Genomic DNA, 22,074 nt, shown 5'->3' with positions numbered 1-22,074 from the left:
GAGAAGTGCATTTTCTTCAGGAACCATCTGAAATTTTCTCATAGGACAAACAGTCACGGAGTTATGGTAAAAAGCCAGCTTATCAAAGTTCCTTTCTTCAAAGTTGTTTTGATAAACCAACTCAGCAGCGATACGCTATGTCTTAACCAGCTGTTTGCGGCTAGTAAGGGCAGGTAACCAGCACTTCAGCGGTGATCACCCAGCATTAAAGGGTGAAATGCCTTCTTGTGTTTTTTTGAAATTCTGGTTTTAATTGAGTCTGGTAAAGGTTCGAATTGGAATCTCCTCAGCCAGAGGAATTTTCACAGGGAAACAGGTCCATGATCCAACACTATTAGGTGGAACTCCTCACCTGTTTGCAATTATTCATCATTTCCTTGTGACCCTGTAGAAGTTTTTCAATGTCACTATGGCCCTTTTTCTACTGTCCGGGTGCCAGTGACAGTGCCAGTATTTGAACCATTCAATGGTTTTTCCACTCCGAATGCACTTGGTGCTTGGCTGAAAAACGGGTTCAACTCAGGCCCTGCAAGCTAGCTGCAAGAACGTAATGACGCAAGCTGCAGAATAGCCTGTTACAAATTGGGTTTTGCCAACTTCTAGTGTAGTTTCATGATTTCAGTACGATCTGCCTGCTCTGTATATAAGCAAAATAAGTCCTCTAGCTCTCCATAGGCAGGACTACTCAGGCTATAACCTACTCCCAAACATCACTGGGCCCATATCACTTTAGACTTCATCACTAGGCTGCCTCTCTCATCAGGTAATCCTGTCATCCTGAATATCATTGACCATTTATCCTAAGCAGGCAGCTGGAGAAAAACACTTTGAAGTAGTGATCCATGCCTTTATTACAACTAGACTGGATTACTGTAACGCTTTGTATATTGGTGTTAGCCAGTCCTCCCTATCTTGTCTACAGCTGGTTCAAAATGCTGCTGCATGGCTCTTGACGGGATCACGGAAGAGGGAGCATATTACTCCTGTTTTATCCTCACTGCACTGGCTGCCCGTCCATTTTAGAGTCCATTTTAAAGTCCTTTTATTTGTCTTTAAGTCATTACATGGCCTTTCCCCACCTTATCTCTCTGAGTTGCTGCACTTGCTTACTCCTTCCCGGTCACTCAGATCAGCTGACCAACTGCACCTTGATGTGCCGAGGACACAGTGGAGGCTCAGAGGAGAAAGATCCTTTGCTGTGGCAGTTCCTAAACTCTGGAATTTATTGCCATTAGGCATTAAAAAGGCCTCATCATTGGCCAATTTTAAATCTGCTCTTAAGACCTATCTTTTTCATTTGGCCTTTGACTGGAATGAGCTGCTGTTTTGTTTTGCTTTATTTATTTATAATGCAGGATAAACTTCACTGTAAACACAGATTTTGATTCAACTTGAAAATATTGAGTTCATATTACTTAAAATTGCCTAGAATGAGAACATTACTTGTTAATTCTGCGTAGACTGTACTTTTTGATGGTCTATCTTATTGTAATTATGTGTTTGAGTTCAAACAACTTAATATCAGTTTTTGTGCCTGCTAAAAATCTAGTTTATACCATTTTTAACAGACCACATTAGTGAACAGCAGCATGGTGGCGTAGTGTTAGCAGTGCTGCCTCACAACTAGAATGTCATCTAGAGGGTATGGGTTCAATTCCACCTCAACACAGGCCTCTCTTTCAAACTTTATGAAGTTTGAAAGAGTAGATATTTGATCTTCTTGTTTGTTTTTTTGTTCACCCTCTTGTTCTCTACTTATACAGTTTTTTATTGTTCCATGGGCAAATGTTATTTGTAAATGTTAATGTACCAGTGTTCAGTAGGGCTGAGTTTTTACATGTTTGTTTATTTACCAAATTTAAACAGACACAGTTCAACATTGTAAAAAACATTTTCATTACTGGGCAACACGGTGGTGTGGTGGTTAGCACTACTGCCTCACAGCTAGAATAACTAATTATATGGGTTCCATTCCACCTTGGCCCGGGCCTCTTACTGTGTGGAGTTTGCATGGGTTTCTTCCCACAATCCGAAGACATGCAGTTACTTGGGTTAGGTTAATTGGTCACTCTAAATTGCCCACAGGTGTGAATGGTTGTCTGCCTCTTTCTGAGTTAGCCCTGCAACAGGCTGGCAACTTGTACGGGGTGTACCCTGCATCTTGCAGCCTTACTGCCTTGTTATCTGGGATAGGCTGAAACTCTATTAGTACATTCAACTTAGATCTTCCATTCCAAAAGGGCCTCAAGTACACTGAACTTAGTCCACTGCACTTAATCAACTAATGTTTACTTAAAAAAAATTTAAGGCAATGAGTTACCTTGTTTTTTTAAGTAGATTTAACTTATCCACATTTACAGTGTGTGTATTTTATTGTTATTTATCTTATTTTATCTATGTAATTTTTTTAAATTACTTTTTTAAATTTTATCATCTCTTGTCCTGATGTGTTTTATGTACAGCACTCTGGTCAGTGGTTACTGTTTTTTTTTTTCATTAAAGACATAATACATTGTATATCACGTTTTTTTCTCCCCCCATCTGACTGAATACTGTACCCCTTACCCTGCCACACAGTTGCACCAAAGAAGGTATGTGATTTAGAAAGTCATCTTTACACGTCAATATTTAGTTATACATGTATATTACTCCTCAGAGGTTGAGATCAGAGATGGAACTTGATTTGATCCAAAACTGGTTGCTAGATATCAAAAAACTTGTAGGAACAGCCTCTTGTAGCATATATTATTTTTTTCCATAGTCAAACTGTGTAAAAGGTCAATAAGCCACAATTTAAAAGTTGGAGGGGACTTATCTTTCCATTTAAACAATATCTGTCTTCGGGCAAGAAGAGTTATAAAGGTTATAAGGGTTTTGTTATTTTTATTAAAGTGTGACAGCTGTGGCACAATGCCAAATTCAGAAAGTATGGCATTAGGTTCAACAGATATTCCTATTGCATCAGAGATGAATTTGCATATAGAGTTCCAGAAGTCGCTCAGTTTTGGACATGGTCAAATCATATGAGACGCAGTAGCTGGTTCCACTTTGCATCTATCACAGTAGGACTGTATGTCTGGTCTAAATTTAGTCAGTTTTACCTTAAACCAATGCAATCTGTGAACTACCTTGAACTGACTCACCTTGTGTCTCAGACAAATCCAAGAAGAATGAATATTTTTCAATGCGGATTGCCATATATGTTCAGAAAGTTCAATAGCTAAATCCTCTTCCCATTGTTTTTTGACGTGAGCCAGAGGTCCTATATTATGAGAATTAATTCCCCGATAGATTTTACCAATGGCTCCTTTATCATGTGGATTCAATTCCAAAATAGCCTCAAGAAGCAACTCAGGTGGCATAGAGGGGAAGTGGCCAACAGAGGCAGACACAAAGCTACAAAGTTGAAGATACCTGAAAAAATGAGAGTCTGGAATTTGATCTTAATTTGCTCAAAAGTTGCAAACTGTACAGTGGGTACAGAAAGTATTCAGACCCCTTTAAATTTTTCACTCTTTGTTTCATTGCAGCCATTTGCTAAAATCAAAAAGTTCATTTTATTTCTCATTAATGTTCACTCAGCACCCCATTGTGACAGAAAAAAACAATATAGAAAATTTTGCACATTTATTAAAAAAGAAAAACTGAAATATCACATGGTCATAAATATTCAGACCCTTTGCTGTGACGCTCATATTTAACTCACATGCTGTCCATTTCTTCTGATCCTCCTTGAGATGGTTCGACTCCTTCACTGGAGTCCAGCTGTGTTTAATTAAACTGATTGGACTTGATTAGGAAAGGCACACACCTGTCTATATAAGACCTCACAGCTCACAGTGCATGTCAGAGCAAATGAGAATCATGAGGTCGAAGGAACTGCCCAAGGAGCTCAGAGACAGAATTGTGGCACAGATCAGGCCAAGGTTACAAAATAATTTCTGCAGCACTCAAGGTTCCTAAGAGCACAGTGGCCTCCATAATCCTTAAATGGAAGAAGTTTGGGACAACCAGAACTCTTCCTAGACCTGGCTGTCCAGCCAAATTGAGCAATCGTGGGAGAAGAGCCTTGGTGAGAGAGGTAAAGAAGACCCCAAAGATCACTGTGGCTGAGCTCCAGAGATGCAGTAGGGAGATGGGAGAAAGTTCCACAAAGTCAGCTATCACTGCAGCCCTCCACCAGTCGGGGCTTTATGGCAGAGTGGCCCGACGTATGAAAAAAAACATGAAGGACTCCCAGACTATGAAAAATAAGATTCTCTGGTCTGATGAGACAAAGATTGAACTTTTTGACGTTAATTCTAAGTGGTGTGTGTGGAGAAAACCAGGCACTGCTCATCACCTGCCCAATACAATCCCAACAGTGAAACATGGTGGTGGCAGCATCATGCTATGGGGGTGCTTTTCAGCTGCAGGGACAGGCCGACTGGTTGCAACTGAAGGAAAGATGAATGCGGCCAAGTACAGAGATGTCCTGGAAGAAAATCTCTTCCAGAGTGCTCAGGACCTCAGACTGGGCCGAAGGTTCACCTTCCAACAAGACAATGACCCTAAGCACACAGCTAAAATAATAAAGGAGACACATAGGACCTTGGGGGGCAGGCATGGGGACAATGAGAGGGGGCCACTATGATGGCCTCACTCTGGTCCAGTCTACCGTCAGCCCCCCAATTTTAATGGCACTTTAGACATTAAGGGCTTTGAGGGGGTGGTGTGGTCGAGCACCGATGGATGCTTGAGGCACAGCTGTCCCCTCAATTTTAACTGCATCTTAGACACTTCATGCATTCACAAACATGAAGCCATACACTTCAACATTTATAATTTGGGTGGGGGGCGGGCCATCCCACACCCGGATTTCCTGCACCTCGCCCGGGGTGGGAGTTGGGTGGTGCTTCGGGTGCCGGGCTGGCAGCATCGTGGGGTCGCTGTTGGCCCGGGTGGGGTGTCTACTTGCCCTGGCCTCAGAGGGTGGATAGATGTGGATGAATGTGCATTTGTCACAGTCCTCGTGGGTGTATTTGGGTGGGTAAATGCGTGTGGGTAGGGTTGTGTGTGGTGTGTGTGTGGGTGTGTGGGTGTGTGTGTGTGCGTGGGTGAGTGTGTGTGCGCATAAGCATATATGGGTGAGTGTGTGTGCGCATGAGCATATGTGGGTGAGTGTGTGTGCATACGTGTGTGCATGGCTGGACCTAAATCTGGGCCTTCTTTGTGCCTTGCCTCCCGGCTGCTTCTCGGTGGTTGCTCAGTGCAGCTTTTGATACTGTTGACCATAACATTTTATTACAGAGCTTAGAGCATACTACAGTCAAGTCAAGTCAAGTCAAGTCAAGTTTATTTATAAAGCACATTTAAAACAACGACGTTGACCAAAGTGCTGTACAAGATCTGTAACCCCAAGGACTATACTAAATAAAAATAAAAATATATAAATAAAATAATAAAATAAAAATAAATAAATAAAAACATTAAGAACAATAAATAACATAAGAAAATTAAAAATTAAAACGTTTAAAACAAGTACCATAAAATACCATAAAACAATCATCTAAAAGGAGGTAGCACTGCAGCCAAATGCCAAGGAAAAGAAATGTGTTTTTAATAGAGATTTAAATGTGTGTATCGTCTGAGCTGTGCGGATATGGAGAGGTAGATCGTTCCATAGCTTTGGTGCTGCTGCTGCAAAAGCTCGATCACCTCTCTGTTTTAGTCTGGTTTTAGGCCTCTGTAAGAGCAGCTGGTTCGATGACCTCAGAGCTCTTACAGGGGTGTGACAGTGAAGCAGCTCAGACAGATACAAAGGTGCCAGTCCGTTTAAGGCTTTAAAAGTAAGCAATAAAATCTTAAAATCGATTCTAAAACGGACAGGGAGCCAGTGAAGGGATGACAGGACTGGGGTAATGTGTTCATGCTTTTTTAAACCGGTTAAAAGACGAGCTGCCGCATTCTGGACTACCTGCAGGCGGCGCACAGATGATTGATCTATGCCAAAGTACAGAGAATTACAGTAGTCCAGGCGGGAAGTAATAAAAGCATGAATAACTTTTTCCAGGTCCTGCTGTGGGAGATAAGGTATTACAGGTATTAAAGGTACTGCACTGCAGTGGTTTGAATCATATTTATCTCATAGACTCCAATTTGTTCATGTAAATGGGGAGTCTTCTTCACACACTAAGGTTAATTATGGAGTTCCACAGGGTTCTGTGCTAGGACCAATTTTATTTACATTATACATGCTTCCCTTAGGCAGTATTATTAGAAAGCACTGCATCAATTTTCATTGTTATGCAGATGATACTCAGCTTTACCTATCAATGAAGCCAGATGACACACATCAATTAGTTAAACTGCAGGAATGTCTTAAAGACATTAAGGCCTGGATGACCTCTAATTTCCTTCTTCTAAATTCAGATAAAACTGAAATTCTTGTTCTCGGCCCCACAAATCTTAGAAACATGGTGTCTAACCAGATACTTACTCTGGATGGCATTACTTTGGCCTCCAGTAACACTGTGAGAAATCTTGGAGTCATTTTTGACCAGGATATGTCCTTCAATGCACATATTAAACAAATATGTAGGACCGCTTTTTTGCATTTGCGCAATATTTCTAAAATTAGAAACATCCTTTCTCAGAGTGATGCTGAAAAGCTCATTCATGCATTTATTACTTCTAGGCTGGACTATTGTAATTCATTATTATCAGGCTGTCCTAAAAGCTCCCTGAAAAGCCTTCAGCTGATCCAAAATGCTGCAGCTAGAGTACTGACAGGGACTAGAAAGAGAGAGCAGATTTCTCCCATATTGGCTTCTCTTCATTGGCTCCCTGTTAAATCTAGAATAGAATTTAAAATCCTTCTCCTCACCTACAAGGTCTTGAATAATCAGGCACCATCTTATCTCAAAGACCTCATAGTACCATATCACCCCAACAGAGCACTTCGCTCTCAGACTGCTGGCTTACTTGTGGTTCCTAGGATACTTAAGAGTAGAATGGGAGGCAGCGCCTTCAGCTTTCAGGCGCCTCTTCTGTGGAACCAGCTTCCAGCTTGGATTCGGGAGACAGACACCCTCTCTATTTTTAAGATTAGGCTTAAAACTTTCCTTTATGATAAAGCTTATAGTTAGGGCTGGATCAGGTGACCCTGAACCATCCCTTAGTTATGCTGCTATAGGCCTAGTCTGCTGGGGGGTTCACATAATGCACTGTTTCTCATTCACCTTATTTACTTTGTTTATACTCCACTCTGCATTTAATCATTAATTGATATTAATCTCTGGCTCTCTTCCACAGCATGTCTTTCTCTCCCCTCAGCCCAACCGGTCGCGGCAGATGACTGCCCCTCCCTGAGCCTGGTTCTGCTGGAGGTTTCTTCCTGTTAAAAGGGAGTTTTTCCTTTCCACTGTCGCCAAGTGCTTGCTCATAGGGGGTCGTTTTTGACTGTTGGGTTTACTCTGTATTATTGTAGGGTCTTTACCCACAATACAAAGCGCCTTGAGGCGACAGTTTGTTGTGATTTGGCGCTATATAAATAAAATTGAATTGAATTGAATTGAATTGAATTGCATCCCCCGCTTCCCCGGGGTGTGGATGCCTTGGGGTTCCTGGGCCGGGCTGAATGTTCTGGCGTGGGTGTCGACCTGCTCTCCTGGGGGCTGTGGGCCGGGGCGGCTTGGGCTTCTCCGGCGTGGGAGGGGGCTCTGCGGTATGTCGGGCGGTTCTTGGGCACCTGGGCCCTGGGGCCCTGCCGCCGGCCTGCACGGGGGGCTGGCCTCTGGGGGGGCCGGTTTCCTGATGCCTCGAATTCCCTGGGGCCCTTGCCTCTCGACTGGGGGGGCTCCATCTGGGACCTCCCTCTTCCCTCTGCTGGGGTGGGTATGCGGTTGCCGCTGGAATGTGCGGCCGCGGGTTTTCGTGGCTCTTGATGGGCTGCGGATGGCTCGGATTTCCTGGGTCCTTCTCTGCCTGCCTCTGGCTCCTTGCGGGCGGAGTGGCGGCTTTCTGCCCTCGTTGGTAAGTGCATTCCATGACACAGAGACTAACACAATCACAGCATAACAAAATTGTTGTTCTTATACAACCATGCTTCATTTTGTTGTGCCTTTTCCACATAGTTATTTTTCTAGGTATTGCTTGTTCTGTTTTGGTATGTTGTCTTTTTTCTGTTTTTTTTGCAATTGCAGCATTTGAATTGTTTTGGTTAATATAGTGGTGCTCTGTCCTCTTTTTTCTGTTTTCTCCCCTCTCTCTCTCCTTTTTTTTTTCTTTTTTCTTTCCCCTCAGCCTGTCAACTGGAATTAAATGTATATGTACACAAATAAATAAATAAATAAGATAAAATAAAACAAACAAACAAACAACAAAAACACAAAACACAAAACATTAACAAGAAAAGCTTATAGAGACTCTATAGAGCTTATCTTGGAAGAATAAATATGTTTGGCACAACAATGTATTCAGATCACAATTCTGCTTGCAAACAGTGCCAGACATGACAGGCTTTAAAAAAAAAAAGGGAAAAAAAAAATAATAATAAAGGAGAGGCTTCGGAACAACTCTGTGACCATTCTTGACTGGCCAGAGCCCTAACCTAAACCCAATTGAGCATCTCTGGAGAGAATGGCTGTCCACCAACGTTCACCATCCAACCTGATGGAACTGGAGAGGATCTGCAAGGAAGAATGGGAGAGGATCCCCAAATCCAGGTGTAAAAAACTTGTTGCATCATTCCCAAGAAGACTCATGGCTGTACTAGCTCAAAAGGGTGCTTCTACTCAATACTGAGCAAAGGGTCTGAATATTTATGATGATGTGCTATTTCAGTTTTTGTTTTTTAATTTACAAAAATTTCTACATTTCTGATTTTTTTTCTGTCAAGATGGGGTGCTGAGTATACATCAATGAGAAATAAAATGAACTTTTTTGATTTTACCAAATGGCTGCAATGAAACAAAGAGTGAAAAATTATACCTTCTGTACCCACTGTACATGTCTTTTAATACCCTAAGGCCTTTTGCAGACCAAACGGTAAATGAATCATCTACTGTGGATGGGGTAAACATATGGCTTCTTGCCTTGGGAGCATAGATTGATATATTATTAAGCAGAAAATATTATTTTAATTGTCCCCATGTTTTGAATGAGTGATTAACCACAAGGCTTAGAGTGTAGTTACCTACTGGGTAGGGCGGTGGGAATATTGAGCAAAGCAACGCATGTAGAGAGGCAGGTTGACATGACAGATTTTCCAGAGACAGCCATTTAGGACCAGAGATGTGCGATTTAAACCAGAATAGCACAGATCAAATATTAGTCGCCCAGTAGTAATACTGAAAATTGGGCAGCGATAGTCCTCCATGTTCACGGTGTCACTGCAGTATACTTTTACGGATGCCTGCATTTTCCCCATTCCATATAAAGGTTGATATCACCCTGTCTAATTGCAAGAAGAAAGATTTAGTCAGAAATATTGGGATACACTGAAACAAGTATAAAAATCTGTGCTGAATATTCATCTTGACAGTGTTTATTCTGCCTCCTAATGATAATGATAGTGTACTCCTCGGTTGAAAATCTTGTTTCATAGAGTGTGTTAATGGGATAAAATTTGTTTTGTATAGGTGCTTGTAATCGTTAATAACCCATACACTTAAGTATTTGAAATTGTCTTTACTCAGTTTAAATGGCATGGAGTTAAATGCAATGCATCTGGCTGCTGTATTAATTGGCATAAGTTCACTATTTTGCGTATTTATTTTGAATCCTGATATTACTCCAAAACTGCCAAGTAGAGATGGTACTCGAGGGTAAAGTTTCAGAAAGATCAGACACATACAAAAGGGCATCGTCCATGTAGAGGGATATCTTCTGTTCAGAATTCCCACTCCATACGCCTTTTAGTATCATCAGAATGAATTGCAACTGCCAGGTGTGCAAATAACAAAGGCAATAAAGGACAGCCCTGTCTAGTTCCACGGCCTAATGGGAAAAATGATATGTTATTATTTGTCCGAATTGTGTATAACTAATAAATGAGGTAAATTTCACACCAAAGCCTAACTTTCTCAAGGTATAAAAAAAAGATAATCCCACTCCACCCGATCAAAAGCTTTGTTCGGATCAAGTGACAAAAGTACCTCAGGTATCTCTGGTGGAGCGGGATCATGAAGAATATTGAGAAGCCTACATATATTATAAAATGAGTATTGGCGTTTGATAAAGCCCATCTGATCATGTGAAACCATTAAGGGCAAGACCGTTTCTATGCGATGGGCTAGAATTTTGGCAAATATTTTACTATCAGCATTCAGCAATGATATACGTCTTTCTGAACTGCAATCTAATTTACTTTATGTTTTTTATGAATTAAGGAGGTAACTGCCTGTCTAATGGTTTCTGGCAACGATCCAGAAGTGCAGGAGTCATCATAGGTCAGGGGTCTCAAACTCACGGCCCACAGGCCACTTCTGGCCCCACCCCCCCTGCTTCCAGCCCGCGAATTTATGTCTAAGTATAAGACAATTTGGCCCTTTAAGTTACATTTTAAAATTTCACTTTCCCCTCCAGTTAAGACAACCATTTGTCATGTAATTTAAATCAGATATCCCCAGGCACCGGCCTGAACATCATTTGGTACTGGGCCGCACTGATAAAATAAGTTGCTTACATTTTTTTGTTTTATTTATTATCAGTCTGGACGACGTTTTATTTTGAAAATGGGGGGGATTCTCTTCATTAGATCGCTCTATGACTCACTCTTGACACGTCACAGTGCATGTTTCATGCTGCTAAAATTAAACTCACAATCTTCACTGGTTCCCTGCCTTTCAAAACGCCGTTACACACACGTAAATTTCATGCAAATGTTTCATGCGTTAAAAATATTTTTCAGACTTGCCTGTTCTTAATGCTGCCATTGACACCGACCACGTCATTTCACAGGATGAATATGGGCATTTACTTTTTCAGGATCAAATTTGATTTTGTTGACTTTCGCAAGCAAACATCTGACCAATCGAAGCACTGCATTTAGCAACATGTGAGCTTATAGTGCAAAACATGCATCGATACACTGAATAAACAGAGATGTGGGAACAGTAAATTAATACAATGTTACCTCAGACACACAGGCCTCTTTTCCACCGACGGGGTTCCAGTGTCGGTGCCAGCATTTGAACCATTCGGTGGTTTTTCCACAGCAAACGCACTCGGTGCTCGGCTGAAAAACGGGTTCAACACCGGCCCCAAAACTGGCTGGTCTCGAACCAAGAACGCGTGATGAAAGTGGCAGAAGGGTGTGACTCTGCTGTCTCAGCGTTTTGTGTCTCAGCTGTTGTTTGTGTGTATTACATGAGAAAAGTGATGCGGTTTTCACAGCTGTGAATTAGGTTGGGCTCTAAGGTTGAACTTGCTGCTTTGTATCAGTTCATATCGCAGATAAATGGACACAAAGTGTGTAGTTTTTTGCTTTGTGTCGTTACTCTTAATCGCTGTCTGTGTTTACCTCTGTGCTGCACACAGATGCTGAAGTAGTTTTGTTTGGACCGTAAAATGTATTTGCAGCACAAGAAAAGGGAGCATGTTCTCTCATGTTTGTGCCCTTTAGCTTCTGTGTCCAGACGAAGACCCACCCACACTCATACTTAAAGGAGCAGTTCACAGAAATGAATTTCATTAAAAACAGCACCAGCACATGTACTGGCACCTCAGTGGTGGAAAAATGAAATGGCATGTTGCCATTTTTCGACCGCCGAGCTACAAACTGGCCCCAGGTCAGTCGGCTCTAATTTCTGTGCCTCAGATATGATCCCAACTCTGCCAACAAACTGCCCATTGACATGCTGGAGTATCACAGGCTTCAGCTCCGAGATCAAACCATGGAATTCTCCCTGCTGCTACATTCGTATCTCTGTGGACCTCATTACATCATCGCTTGATGAAGACTTAATTTTTTTCAGTTATAAGGATGATTTATTCACAAAACTGCAATGCGTCCAGTGTGTAACGGCCTTAATGAACTATGTTAGCTGACCTACTCAATGCTCATCTGAACTTGAGCGTTCAACTAGAGTAGAAAAGAGCTGTATAAGAGCTAGTCCATTTACCATTTATATTTCACAACACTGGGGATATGTTGTATTTATCCACCGAAAAGAAGAGCTTATTCTACTACATTGCTCTGTTGACAAACACTGTGTTTTACATAAATGCTGCATTAATCCGCTCTGTCAGAGCTTTCTGACTGCTTTTTACTTTTACCCCTACATTTTTATACAAATATCTGTACTTTGGACTTCTTACATTTTCAAAAAGACTTGTTATTTTAGCTTTAAAACATCTGAGAGAAGTTTGCATTTACAGTCACTGCAACGTCAAACATCAAACCAATCTGAGCCTTAATAGCAGAACAATAACCAACCCAGTCTGCCATGAGACTGGGTTGCAGTAACACATAAGAGACGATGTTTCATCACCAGGGCTTATCATGTACAAACAGCTTAAAGAGGCAAACCCATATCATTTCTGTATCATTTATAATGGTATAATCAGGGGTTACAGTGGGTGTAGATGCCTGTAAGCTGTGCTCGCAGCACTTCAGCATCTAACAAAAATAAAGTAAGTACAGTAATATATGGCAGATAATTTTAAATGCAATGTTTTTAGATCTTCTTCTTCCTCGCGTTATTCCCGCTAAGTCGCAGGGTCTGCGTGTTTGCACGCCCGTCTCCACTTGGCGCGATCTAGGGCGACCTCGGGGGCGACGCCGACGTGCTTTATATCTTCTTTGGTCCGGTTGAGCCACCGCTTCTTTGGCCGTCCTCGGGGTCTCTTCCCGTGCGGGCTGAGGAGCATCGCGGTCTTGGCCACCAAGCTGTCATCGCTTCAAACGACGTGTCCGTACCATCGAAGGCGTGCTTCTCGCATCTTGTCGGTGATAGGGGCCACACCGATCCATCTTCAGACGTCCACCGCACGGCCGTGCAATGTTTTTAGATGCTCAACAGATATCAGCAAACACAAAGTGTCTTTGTGTAATTCAAAGATTGTATGAAAACGGGTCAGTTTGCTGTACTGTATTATTGTATACTATTTTATATTATTATATTGTATACTACAGTAAAGCTCTGTGTTGGTGCACAGAGGTTGTGTTCATGGTCAGAGTTACAGGTTACATCAGTGAAGATCAGTTTGAATCAAAGCTGCCAATGCTGAGATTCATTCACTGAATTCAACATTTATACAACTTACTTTTACCTTCTCTCTTTGAGTGTGTATAAATATATATATATATATATAAACAGTGGCCCTCCGCTGAGATGACAGAACCAGCAGTGGCCCCCAGTTCATTTGAGTTTGAGACCACTGTCATAGACTGATAATAGAATGGCGGAAAGTTTTGTGGAGAACGTTTTGAAAAATTCAATGGGGAATCCATCTGGCCCCGGTGATTTCCCACTTTGCATAGGGCTAATTGCTGTCAGTATTTCAACTTTTGAAAATGGCCTTTCCAAATCTGAGGCCATTTGTCCATGTATAAAAGGCAAAGTAAATTTACTAAAAAAAAAAAAAAAAAGAGTCAAACAGTGATTCATTCTTACTGGATTCAGATGCATATAATTTTGAGTAATACTCTTTAAATCTATTGTTGATCTCCACAGGATCAGTTGTTTTTTGGCCAAGTTTATCAGTAACTTCAAGAAATGACTGATCTATATTTTGTTGTCGTAGCGGGTGGGCTAAGATTTTTTCTCCATGTTCATAGGCCTCTTGTCTGGAATTATTTAATAGATTCTCAATAAGTCTTGTAGATAAAAAGTTGAATTCGGTCTGAAGAGCTAATCGTTCTTTAAATAAATCAGTTGATGGAGAGTGTGAAAGAACTCCAAGTTGTAAAATATCACTTTTGATCTTCTTTAGCCGCTCCTGCTGTCTTTTTTTTTTTGCTTTGGCAATATACAATATGATTTGGCCTCTGGATAGGCTTTCAGTGATTGCCAAATTAGACAGTATGACATTCCTGGGGTCTCACTAAATTCTAAGAAGTCATCACTTTCTTTCGATATAAATTTAACAAATTCTACATCAGAGAGAAGTAATGTATTAAGTCACCACGGCCTGTATCTACTGTTCTTAGCAGGTAGGTTTAATGTTAATAATAGAGAAGGATGGTCTGATATTACTATCGCCTGATATTCACTTTTGCTGACTAACGGAAGGAGTAGGGTTCTGAAAGCACCAAGTATCCCGCATTCCATAGGTTTTAAGAAGATAATTAAGCACTGTTGCTGAGCGGGTTAGTTGCATGAGTTTGGATTAGCTTTGATCCAAAGAGGGAGACAGTACACAATTGATATCTCCACCCCAATATTAGGTGGTGTGTGTCTATCTTGGGTATTTTGGAGAAGATATTAGTAAAGAATGCACTGCCATCCCAGTTTGGTGAGTGCTTACTGTTTTTAAAGTTTATAAATAAACTTGGCTGCTTGGCTAAGCAGCTCACTTCCTTGCTCTTCCTAAGCTTCCTTCAGCCCTGGAGACAGCCCAGCTGCTAATTTATCATGTGTTCTGCCCTGTGTAAATACAAATTAACAGAATTTATATATTTACCTTTTTACCATTTACTATTGGCTGCAGGTACAGAATACATTTCACTGTGCATTGCACTGTTTATAACTATGCATATGACAAATAAACCTTATCTTGTCTTATCTATCTTATCTTATCCATGGAATCCCATGGGATATTGTTTTGGGACCATGGACCCAATTTCACATCGTGTGTGGAAGGAGTCCTGCTTAGTTCTAGGAGCTCAGGTTAGTCTCTCATCTTGTTTTAATCCCCAGACCAATGGGCAAAGAGAGAGCTAATCAGGAGCTGGAGGCAGCTCTTAGGTGTGTGGCTTTGGCTGTCACTTGGTATTGGCTCTCATTGCGGTATTGTATCACTTCCTGTTTCAGAGCACAGTGGTGTTTTTCTGTCTGTTAGCTGGTTAATCTGTATAGCTCGATTTATGTAGATAATGACATATTTTAGTGTAATCTTCACCTGCTTTATCTAGAGCGGCAGTTTTCAAAGTGTGAGGCGCGCCTCCCCTAGGGGGCGCCAGAGCACTTCAGGGGAGGCGCGGTGCAAGGGAAAAAATAAACCGGGAAAAGAAGCTATCTGCTTGCTGTCTACTGATGTGAGAGAAAGAATGGGCAAATTTTTAGTAAAGAATTTATTTATAATTTATTAGATTTATTTTTTAATTTCAAGGAAATGTGCAACATTTACAGATGTGTTCCAAAGATCTGATCAAAATGTTTTTGTTAAGATGTGAAAACACTGTTGGTATCTCAAACATTAAACTCAGAATCTCAGATGTAACGTTTGTTTGAGAAAACGGTTGAAAAATGAGTTTGGGGTTGTTCTTATCATTAGAAAAATGAAAAAAGGGCATATTTGCCATACAAAGGCCCTGATAAAATAATTAAAATGGGAGGAAATTTTTTAAAATGTTCATGCGTTAAATTTCATTCAGATAAAGTGTCATTTTAAAAGATGAGATGGTTCTAAAATAAAAGCAATTAGAAGGTGTTTTGTAGTGGCATTTGTTTGTGTGTGGGTTGATTATTGGGGGGGGGGGGGGGCACAACAGGCATTGTGCTCCTTGGAGGGGGGCTCACCCTTTCATACTTTGAAAACCCCTGATCTAGAGCACATTCTTTGTTGATTCACCTGTATTCACATTATTCACTTTGTTTTTAGGAATTCGCTAGCTTAGCGCAGCTAGTAGTCTAGCTCTTAGCTGACTCACTAGCAGCATGGCTTCTTCTCCTGTCCCTCCTGCACTTTCCTGCTCTGAGTGTCACATGTTTAGTTACTCCACGGCCTCCTTTAGCAGTAACGGTACTTGTAACAAATGTAGTCTGTTTGTAGCTCTGAAGGCCAGGCTTTCTGAATTAGAGACTCGGCTCCGCACCCATGACCATGGTAGCTTAGCTGCCGTTAGCTCCTCCCCCAGCAGATTCCGAGCTGCTGGGGGGGGAGCTAGCTGCCGTTAGCTCCCCCCCCAGCAGCATCAGAGCAACAGTCACCCAGCCGGCAAACAGGCCGGCTGGGTGACTGTGAGGAGGAAGCGTAGTCCTAAACAGAAGCCCCGGGTACACCACCAACCTGTTCAAGACTCTAACCGTTTTTTTCCACTCAGCAACACACTCGCCGATGAACAAACTCTGGTTATTGGTGACTCTGTTTTGAGAAACGTGAAGCTAGAGACACCAGCGACCATAGTCAAATGTCTTCCAGGGGCCAGAGCAGGTGACATTCATGGAAATTTGAAACTGCTGGCTAAGGCTAATCATAGATTTGGTAAGATCATTATTCACGTCGGCAGTAATGACACTCCGTTACGCCAGTTGGAGGTCACTAAAATTAATTTTGAATCGGTGTGTAACTTTGCAAAACCAATGTCGGACTCTTTAGTTTTCTCTGGGCCCCTTCCCAATCAGACCAGGAGCGACATGTTTAGCCGCATGTTCTCCTTGAATCGCTGGCTGTCTGAGTGGTGTCCAAAAAATGACGTGGGCTTCATAGATAATTGGCAAAGTTTCTGGGGAAAACCTGGTCTTGTTAGGAGAGACGGCATCCATCCCACTTTGGATGGAGCAGCTCTCATTTCTAGAAATCTGGCCAAATTTATTAACCCTCCTAAAAACTGACTACCCAGGGTTGAGACCAGGAAGCAGAGCTGAAGTTTTACAGGCCTCTCTGCAGCTTCTCTCCTCCTGCCATCCCCTCAAAACCCCATCGCCATAGAGATGGTGCCTGCTACCAGACCACCAAAAAAAACCCCTAAAATCAGCAAAATACTTTTTAGGCATAAAAATTCAAAAACAATAAATAATATAACTTCCTCAAGTGCACCAAAGAATAAAACAATTAAATTAAACATTAGTTCCCTCTCTTCCAGTTTATCGGATACTCTGGTTGATCTTTCGGAGTTAACTTCAATAGTTACTTCCTCCAAACCAGCAATATGTTTATTAGATCCCATTCGTACTAGACTGTTCAAAGAAGTCTTTCCAATTATTGATGCTTCAATCTTAAAAATGATCAATCTGTCTTTATTAGTTGGCTATGTACCAAAGGCCTTCAAGGTGGCTGTAATTAAACCTTTACTTAAAAGCCATCACTTGACCCAGCTGTCTTAGCTAATTATAGGCCAATCTAGAACCTTCCTTTTCTCTCAAAAATCCTTGAAAGAGTAGTTGTAAAACAGCTAACTGATCATCTGCAAAGGAACGGTTTATTTGAAGAGTTTCAGTCAGATTTCAGAATTCATCACAGTACAGAAACAGCATTAGTGGCCTCCAGTAACACTGTGAGAAATCTTGGAGTCATTTTTGACCAGGATATGTCCTTCAGTGCACATATTAAATAAATATGTAGGACAACTTTTTTACATTTGCGCAATATTTCTAAAATTAGAAACATCCTTTCTCAGACTGATGCTGAAAAGCTATTTCATGCATATATTTCTTCTAGGCTGGACTATTGTAATTCATTATTATCAGGCTATCCTAAAAGCTCCCTGAAAAGCCTTCAGTTGATTCAAAATGCTGCAGCTAGAGTACTGACGGCGACTAGAAAAAGAGAGCATATCTTTCCCATATTGACTTCTCTTCATTGGCTCCCTCCCTGTTAAATTTAGAATAGAATTAAAATCCTTCTCCTCACATTGGGGTGGCTGTAGCTCAGTAGGTAGAGCAGGTCACCTACTGATCGGAAGGTCAGCGGTTCGATTTTTCGATTTTTTCCTTCCCACTGTCACGAAATGCTTGTTCATAGGGGGTCGTTTTGACTGTTGGGATTTCTCTGTATTATTGTAGGGTCTTTACCCACAATCCAAAGTGCCTTGAGGCGACTGTTGTGATTTGGCGCTATATAATTCAAAGTGAATTGAATTGGCTTCAACTAACCTAGCAATTAACTACCCCGGAATAAAAAGATTCATCATTTCTTCCATTTGTCACAGTTTAAGCTAGTACAGTTCAGTCTGCTTCCACACCTGAAGGTGGATGAGTATTCCTCACCTCTTCGCAATTGTTCATAACTTATTGCTATTTAAGGCCTTACAAAATCCTCCAGTCAATGTCAGATCTTTACACTAACTGCAGTAGTGCAGTTTGGCTCCTTTTGCTCTGTTTGTTGGCTTGAGTTTTGTCTTCGAGTTTCTGGAATTCACCTTTCTCTCTTCTGTGTAGTTGTGTGTGCAATTTAGTTCAGCTGTGTATTTTCCCCGTGTGTCTCCACTATTTACCTTGCTGTGTATTTATTTTCTCAGTCTTCCCTTGTTCTTTGTCAATTTTTCTGTTTCCCTTGCCCCGGTGGTCCTCTGTCCTTGGTTTGTTTTCTTAGAGCTATGTTCCAGTTAACGAGTTTCAGAGTGGCTTTGATTTTCAGCTTTCTGCTTTTGAGTTTTTTTTATCTCACCTGCTGGAATGTTGCTACACCATGTCTTTTGCCAACTGCCAAATAAACGGCTTGATTTTGTTAAGTTCAGTCTACCATCTACATCTGGGTCCTGCTCTCTACATTCAGTCTATGTTTCTTGCAGATCATAACACACTGTAACCACCAGAACTTGATCTAAGTGTGATCTACATGTGTAACTTTCACAAGTCCAGTTTAACTTTGATAACTATGTAAAAGGTAAATGGACTGGTGCTACTATAGTACCTTTCTCCTTTAAGCACTTTTTACTACAAGCCTCATTTACCCATTCACACATACAGTCATACAGCGTCTTTTTATATACCTAAGCACATTACACTAACATTCACACACACACTCATACTCGAGTGGATTCATCAGGGGCAAGTTGGGGTTCAGTGTCTTGCCCAAGGTTACTTTTATAAGCTGGCTGGAGCAGCTGGGGAAATGATACAACAAATTTCCGATTGGTAGCCGACCTGCTCTACCTCCTTAGGAGGTATTTCCCATCTGTTGGACTCATAATCAACAGAAAATTGTTTATACTAAACTGGGCTTATCTGTCATGGTCCTGGGCCATGTGCCCAACATTTTGTGTTTAGTTTTGTTTTCACTGAGTTTTCTTATTTCCTAGTTTGTTTTGGTTTTCATTGTTCATCTCAAGTCTGGCTTTGTTATCAGTTATGGTTTTCTAGTTCCCTTTGTCCCTGTCTCCCCTGCATCTGTGTTCTTGTGTCTGTTTTGTCCTTTTGTCATGAACCTGACATCCTGTGTATTCATATTGAGTTTTATTTCTAGTGTTGTGTCTGGTTTGCGTCTCTGTCCGTGTTTCTCTTTGTCTGTTTTCCCATGCCTCGGTCCCTGTTTAGTTTCCTCTGTGTGCCAGTCCCCCGTGGTAAGTCTCCATGTACCTTGTTAGGTGTTTCCTGTTTTATTTTGACAGTCTTGTGTTCCCTGTACTTTGCTTTAGTTTTGCTTCCCCTGTGTTATTAGTTTTATTTGTTTCACCTGCTGTTCCCTGTTGTTTCCACTTGCCCTTATTACCTGATGTGTATTTAAGCCCTGAGTTTTCTGCTTTTGCATTGTTGCCTCATCGTGAGTAATTACCCTGCTGTGTTTCACTTTGTCATTTAGTTCTCTTAGACCTGGCAAAGGTCCAGTCCCAGTTAGTGTTTGTAATTTTTCTTTGTCACAAGCTTTTAATAAATCATGCTCCAGTTACCTCAATGCCTGTCGAGTTCTGCATATTGAGTCCAATCCCGCCTACCACGCAACAGCTCTTGACATTATCCTTCTATTCAGTGACCTGAAAAGACTTCTTTTAATCTTTCATGCTTAAAAAAGCCTGGACCATTAAATAATTGCCAGAAAATTCTAATTTGTTGAAATGGAGTGATTATTGAACCTTCTTGTAAATTAAAATAAAAAATATATAATAATTTGCATGTAGAATTATTTGTATCATATTTGCTACATCTGGCTTTTGTTTTTTTAAATTTTCAAGCCATTGCTTAAAATGGATTGTGCAATTTATTTAGGTTTTATGGGGTAAAAGAGTCTCAAACTCACAAAATGTATCAAATATGATACAGTAGGGGTTCAGGGGTTTCAAAGTAATGAGACCTTTACAAAAGTTAGCATCTTTTCAAGAAGTTTTGTTCTGGGTGGGATGTGATAATTTGGTGGCTCCAGTGGGGTTATATTTAGCCCATCTTGGACTAATCTTGGAACATTCTGATGGAATAATCACAGCCCAAATATCAATGACTACTTTTCAGTTTAATAAATGCAATAACTGTCAGACCATACTGAGCCCTGGAAACATGGATGCCAGGTAGTTGGTGGGGCTCTTATTTCTACCTCTCAATAATCTTCTGTTTTAAGTTTTCCCATCTAATGATAACAGCTAAAGGATTTTATATCTACTTATATGCCATCTGTGAAAATGTTAAAAAGCTTCTTACCAAACTGCTTGGTGAGGCTGAGGAGGCAGAAAATGATCAAGAGTTGCAGAGTTCTCCGGCTCTGCATCCTTCCTGCCATTACCCTGCAAAATATTAACATAGAGACAGTGTAATGAAGAACGATTAGATTCCATTAGCTTTTCCATGTACAATGGCTTACAAAAGTGTTTATACCGCTTGCACTTTTCCATATTTTGTCACATTACAACCACAAACATAAATATATTTCACTCGAATTTAATGTGAAAGACCAAAACAAAGTGGTTACAATTGTGAAGTGGAAAGAAAATTATACATGATTCAAAACATTTTTACAAATAAAAACTGAAAAGTGCGGTGTGCAAAAGTATTCAGCCCCCTTTTCTGTGAGTGCAACCAATTGCATTCAGAAGTTCTCTGATGACTGCTAATGACTAAAAAGAGTCCACATGTGTGTAATCTAATCTCAGTACAGCTGCTCCGTGACAGATTCAGAGGTTGGTTAAGAGAATATTGGAGAGTAAACAGCATCATGAAGTCCAAAGAATACACCAGACAGGTCAGGAATAAGGTTGTGGATAAGTTTAAAACAGGCTTAGGCTATAAAAAGATTTCCCAAGCTTTGAACATCTCACGGAGCACTGTTCAATCCATAATCCAGAAATGGAAAGAGTATGGCACCACTGTATACCTACCAAGACAAGGCCGTCCACTTAAACTTACAGACCGAACAAGGAGAGCACTGATCAGAGATGCAGCCAAGAGGCCCATGGTGTCACTCTGAACACACCATCCCCACTGTCAAATATGGTGGTGGCAGCATCATGCTCTGGGGCTGCTTCTCTTCAGCAGGGACAGGGAAGTTGGTCAGAGTTGATGGGAAGATGGATGGAGCCAAATACAGGGCAACCTTGGAGGAAAACCTGTTGGAGTCTGCAAAAGACTTGAGACTGAGGCGGAGGTTCACCTTCCAGCAGGACAATGACCGTAAACATAAAGCCAGGGCTACAATGGAATGGTTTCAAACCAACCATATTCATGTGTTAGAACGGCCCAGTCAAAGTCCAGACCTAAACACAATTGACAATTTGTGGCAAGATCTGAAAACTGCTGTTCACAAAAGCTCTCCATCTAATCTGACTGAGCTTGAGCTGTTTTGCAAAGAAGAATGGGCAAAATTTTCAGTCACTAGATGTGCAAAGCTGGTGGAGACATACCCTAAAAGACCTGCAGCTGTAACTGCAGCAAAAGGTGGTTCCACAAAGTATTGACTCAGGGGGGCTCAATACTCTTGCGCACCGCACTTTTCAGTTTTTTATTTGTAAAAAATGTTTTGGATTATGTATCATTTTCTTTGCACTTCACAATTGTATACCACATTGTGTTGGTCTTTCACATTAAATTCCAGTGAAATATATTTGTTTGTGGTTGTAATCTAACAAAATATGGAAAAGGTCAAGGGGTATGAATACTTTTGCAAGCCACTGTATGAAGTATAATTTATTTGCATTTGTTGAAGTTGTATAATGAGAAATGCCAGTTTTGGGGTACTTCCTCTTTTCCTATTTGTGTTAATGCAAATCTGTGCTGACAGGTGTGACTTAATTCTTCAAAAGCTGATGCTGTCTAATTATGATCAATTTGCCTGATTTATTGT

The 22,074-nt window shown here is 41.0% G+C and overlaps 1 long non-coding RNA gene across 1 annotated transcript in view; it reads right to left on the bottom strand.

Annotated features, from left to right (window-relative positions):
• The window catches only part of LOC115777748 (uncharacterized), a 45,814-nt gene that overhangs the window by 18,165 nt on the left and 5,575 nt on the right, over nucleotides 1-22,074 (bottom strand). The window contains exon 2 of the long non-coding RNA XR_004019672.1: nucleotides 20,439-20,521. This is a non-coding gene — a long non-coding RNA (uncharacterized LOC115777748). The remainder of the gene's footprint in view (nucleotides 1-20,438; nucleotides 20,522-22,074) is intronic.

Source organism: Archocentrus centrarchus, unplaced genomic scaffold (genome assembly GCF_007364275.1).
Source record: "Archocentrus centrarchus isolate MPI-CPG fArcCen1 unplaced genomic scaffold, fArcCen1 scaffold_71_ctg1, whole genome shotgun sequence".
NCBI lineage: Eukaryota > Metazoa > Chordata > Actinopteri > Cichliformes > Cichlidae > Archocentrus > Archocentrus centrarchus.
Note: the sequence above shows the minus strand (reverse complement) of the source record. Positions and strands in the feature narration are given on the sequence as shown.